General features: G+C 26.8%; 1 long non-coding RNA gene across 1 annotated transcript; it reads left to right on the forward strand.

The window, feature by feature from the left end:
* Positions 1-2,540: 2,540 nt before the first annotated feature.
* LOC123896952 lies at positions 2,541-5,572 on the forward strand. The gene is made up of 6 exons (XR_006804705.1): positions 2,541-2,616; positions 2,826-2,872; positions 3,599-3,650; positions 4,322-4,386; positions 4,483-4,534; positions 5,104-5,572. It is a non-coding gene; the product is annotated as an uncharacterized LOC123896952 (long non-coding RNA).

The raw sequence follows: 5,572 nt of genomic DNA on the forward strand, positions 1-5,572 counted from the left end.
TCCAAAAACAATAGTTTATTAATATTACAATTTAGCAGATATTAAAATCATTTAATATTGTTCCTTTTGTCAAAAAAAAAATTAATATTGTTCCTATATCAACTATAGACTAGTGTTAAGTCATCGTTTTATTTGTAAATATTTAGAGTTGCAAATTGTATCATTACTTGAACAGATAAGAAAGAGCACGAAGGTTTTAAGATAAAATATTTTTTTGTGTTTGAATGCAGGTTATTTTATCTATCCCAAGTGGAAAACTTGATCGGTGAGTTGAGGTACTTATTCTATCCGGTCTAAGGTTCAAATTCAAACTAGAAACTAAATGTAACCAGAGTCGAGATCATAGGTAGGATCAGGGAGGGTCATAGGATCGTGAACCGAGGGAATATAACACGGAAAGTAAGATCCTACCAATTTCACATTTCACATATTTATGTGTGTGTGAAATTGTGAACATAATAAGTTAAAACTATCACACTCAAATCTTAATAAACCTCAAATTTAGGATTATAAGATTGGAAACAGCATTCTGCAGATGCATTTTGCAATACATTATATGAATACCTATATTGACCCTAATGGTCCGTGTGTTTCTACGGAAAGAAAGTGAGAGGAAATAAAATTACACAAACCAATAAAATTTCCGTAATTTTCTTTTCTGTCACTTTCTTTCCATCATACCAAACGGACCGATTGGAAACTCATAATGTCATAAGTCTCCAAATAAGCAAATCCAAAACACCTTATTTTAATCATAATCAAATAAATAGGATTATTAGTGGTTAAGAAACAAACTAGTAAAGTGTTTAATCACATAAATCATAATCAATTGAATTTTTATTGTCAGTGTTGGATGATCATAACATCCGGCCTAATAATTGATTTTTTTTTTTAATTGAGCTAGTACTCAGTGTGACTATTTAATTATAACAAAAATGGTGAATCAATTTTAGTTTTTAGTTTTTAAAAATTGTTTTATAAATCCATTTTTAAAAATTGTTTTCAAGAAAAGAGTAAGCAAAAAAACTGTTTGGTAGTCTAGTTTTTAAAAATTGTTTTAGAGAAGAGAAAACATGAAATTTGTTTGGTATTAAAAAAAAATCACTTTTAGTTTTTAAAAATTGTTTTATAAATCATTTTTAAAAACTGTTTTCAAGAAAAGAATAAGCAAAAAAAAACTGTATGGTAGTCTAGTTTTTAAAAATTGATTTAGAGAAGAGAAAACATGAAATTTGTTTGGTATTCAAAAATTTAAAAACAGTTTTCTAACAAAATAAAAAGTTATTTTAAATTTTGAATGATCACAACAAATTTAATTAAATTGCTTAGGTAATTATATATGAGACACTAGAGTCAATTTATAATTTTTTTGTCCCAAAAAAAAAGAGTCAATTTATAATTTTTAGTTTCTCACAAACAGACATACACAAAAATTTAAATTTAAAGGATTTATTTGTTACCTGAAACATTTATAGACCTAACTGTTATAAAAGTGAGACTTAAAATATCTTTGAATGCATTTTGCCTTCAAATTTAGCTTAAAATAAAGTGGATTACCATCTATCTATCTATCTATCTATATATCTATATACTATATACTATATATAATTGTAAAGCAAACTTTTTTTTGCTGATGTGGCAGCCTAAGAAAGCTCTTCCCTTTTGCCTTTTTTCTAAGCTCAAGTTGGTGCTTATGTGTCATCCTTATTTTTATTTAATAACATAATAATAATAATTATTATTTTATATATATATATATTTAAACATTGTCCCCACCAACTATTTAGCTTCCCATGTAATTTATGGAAGAAAAAAAAAACAGTTTTTTCTAATTTCATTGTCTAAATAGATCAATAATGTAGAGTTGAAGATCAAGAGATAATATTATGTAACTAAATGTCATCATTATTCCCACAAGAAAAACGTATGCATTAATAATTCCTACCCCAATGACTTTAAAAAACAATTATAACATACAAATGATTTATGCTATAAATTCTTGCCATGAAATGCATCAATCCTAAGGAGATGTTTTTTGCTCTTCTTCTCCTTTAATAATTTGCTATGGGCCGGTTAGTTCTTCTTTCTTCTCTTTTGTTCCTAGATTTATTTTTCAATTGACCAATTTATATATTATTTCTAATAAAAAGTTTATTGTTTTCTTAAATTGATGCTTCTTTTTTTTTTTTGCAATTTTGCACTCAAATTTTCTGCATAACAATTAGGATCAAGAGAATTTGATATTTACGTAAAAAAAATTTGATATTTTTTGTGTGTTTGCAGATAACCAAATGCATCAATCCTAATGAGATGTTTTTTGCTCTTCTTCTCCTTTAATTTGCTATGGGCCGGTTAGTTCTTCTTTCTTCTCTTTTGTTCTTAGATTTATTTTTCAATTGACCAATTTATATATTATTTCTAATAAAATGTTTATTGTTTTCTTAAATTGATGCTTCTTTTTTTTCACTCAAATTTTCTGCATAACAATTAGGATCAAGAATATTTGATATTTACGTAAAAAAATTGATATTTTTTGTGTGTTTGCAGATAACAAAATGCATCAATCCTAAGGAGATGTTTTTTGCTCTTCTTCTCCTTTAATTTGCTATGGGTCAAGTAGTTCTTCTTTCTTCTCTTTTGTTCCTAGATTTATTTTTCAATTGACCAATTTATATATTATTTCTAATAAAAAGTTTATTGTTTTCTTAAATTGATGCTTCTTTTTTTTTTTGCAATTTTGCACTCAAATTTTCAGCATAACAATTAGGATCAAGAGAATTTGATATTTACATAAAAAAATTGATATTTTTTTTGTGTGTTTGCAGATTACAAATTCGACCTTTGTGTCTTAATCAACATACAAGGAAAAAAGGTTATTCATTGTGCTATTTTTTTAATCATTCATTATACTATTTTTTTTTCTTAATTTATCCAAAAATAATAGGTTAAATTTAAGAAATATGAGCTGAGTTTTTTTTATAAAATTAGACATTTTCTAAGCAAGAGTTGATGTTTATGTGTCATTTTTCATTACACATTAATTTTTTTTTTTTAAGCTCATTGCACATTACTTGATTGATGTTAAAAAAAAAAAACGCATAACTGATTAAATGGAAAAATTTAAGGCAACCACTTATATCTTCTTTCGGTGGCACATGAGAAGTTATGTAACAACCAATAAATTTCATAAACAAAAACCAACAACAATAATTAGAAAAGAATACATGGAGTCAAAGAGTAATAGTACACATGACACCATAATTAAATTTTAAGTTGACGTTTTCTTCCTTATTATAGTATATATATAAATAAAATTGTATCAGACGGTGGACTCTATAAGCAATACACAAGCTCACTAATTTTGGTATAAATTTTGTTTTGGATAGTCATCATTTTCTCCAAACAATTTTCAATGGTATCCAATTATGTTTGATAGTTTTTGTTATTTTTCTTACTCTTGACACATGTTTTGACTATTCATATTGTTTTCTTAGATTGCTACTCTTTTTTTCTTTTCTTTTTTTTAATTTTGCTCTCAATTTGTCTGCATAACAATTAGAATCAAGAGGATTTTATATTCTTTTGTGTGTGTTTGCAGATCCCGAATTCATTTTTTGTGTCTCAATCAATGTTAGAAGAAAAAAAAAGAGGTAATTGAATAAATATTGCACTTCGTTTATTTTTTATATCTTGAGTTATTTTTTTATGTGTTTGCAGAACACAAATTCGTCATTTGTATCTCAATCAACGTAGAAAAGTCCTATTGTGTCACAATGTCATGCCTTCTTGAATATTTTTATCATGTGTGTTTGCTATTGCTCTATTCAATTTTCATGATTTTGTGCTTAATTTCTTTTAAAATACTTTTATGGATAGATTTGAATATTTGACTATCTTTGAAATACTCCCTCCGTCCCAAATTATAAAGGAAAAAAGCCCATTTTTTTGTCCCAAATTATAAGAGAAAAAATATAATTGTAAAGCAAACTTTTTTTTGTTGTTGATGTGTCATCTCTACAAAAACTCTTATGCTTATGTGTCATCTCTACAAAACTCATATTTTTTCATATACATTGTCATTGTCTATACTCTTATGTTTCCTTCATGTTTGTAACTCCCAAATAACTTTCTCATTAATTTTTATGGCCTAAATCATATGAAAAGTTGTAAATTTTTTGAAACGGTACACTCTTTTAATATTAGTAATCTTTTGCTATTTTCCTATCAAAAAATCTTCTTAGCCTTTCAATTCCCACAAAAAATTAAAACATGACATTAATTGACTATATATATATGTGCCTTATGAACAATTTCTTGGTAGATATGAGTTTGTGGACTTTCAATTTGAGAGGTGTGTGTATTCCAGAAGGAGAATAATAATCAAAGGTTTGTATTTTCGTTTTGTGTCCTTTTTTTTCATAATAATCAACGTATGATGTTCCTCTTTTAATTTAAGCACTAACCAATTCATATTTGGTGTAGCTTTCTGAGGCGTGCAAATAGAGTGGTCGATTGCTACCGCAACATATAAAGGGTAACATTTAAGCTTGAAGTGGCAAATATATATATATATATATATATATATATATATATATATATATATAATTGTAAAGCAAACTTTGTTTTGCTGTGTCATCTCTACAAAAACTCTTATGCTTATGTGTCATATCTACAAACTCATATTTTTTCATATGCATTGTTATTGTGTATACTCTTATGTTTCCTTCATGTTTGTAACTCCCAAATAACTTTCTCATTAACTTTTATGGCCTAAATCATATGAAAAGTTGTCATTTTTTTGAAACAGTACACTCTTTTAATATTAGCAATTTTTTACTATTTTCCTATCAAAAAATCTTCTTAGCCTTTCAATTCCCACAAAAAATTAAAACGTGACATTAATTGACTATATATATATGTGCCTTATGAACAATCTCTTGCTAGATATGGGTTTGTGGACTTTCAATTTGAGAGGTGTGTGTATTGCAGAAGGAGAATAATAATCAAAGATTTGTATTTTCATTTTGTGTCCTTTTTTCATAATAATCAGCGTATGATATTACTCTTTTAATTTAAGCACCTACCAATTTGTGTTTGGTGTAGCTTTTTGAGGCGTGCAAATGGAGTGGTTGATTGCTACCGCAACATATAAAGGGTAACATTTAAGCTTGAAGTGACAGATGCATGTTTGGATACAAGTTATGCCATCGGGAACTTTAGTAAGCTGTCATAAAATTAAAAAATATAGTTGTACAATTGTAGAATTTGATATATTGTTGTGGAATTAATTTAATTCCAAACCTTTTTTCAAACTTCTTTGGATTGAGCTAGATAGATGACATATATATGTATGATGAAAAGATAAGATTAATGATAATAATTGTTTACTATGTAGAGGGTTAGCAATTGTATGTATGAGTTGGATAGTGTCAACTTTTATGATGTAGTAACTCTCTTGATTTGTAGAAAAAATCTTATCAATCTCTCTTATATAGTCCGGTAATTGTTTACTATATGTAGAGGAGAAACAATTGTATCTGTGTTTTGTATGATGTGAGCTTTTATGTTGTAA

Source organism: Trifolium pratense, linkage group LG7, assembly GCF_020283565.1.
Source record: "Trifolium pratense cultivar HEN17-A07 linkage group LG7, ARS_RC_1.1, whole genome shotgun sequence".
Classification (NCBI taxonomy): Eukaryota; Viridiplantae; Streptophyta; class Magnoliopsida; order Fabales; family Fabaceae; genus Trifolium; species Trifolium pratense.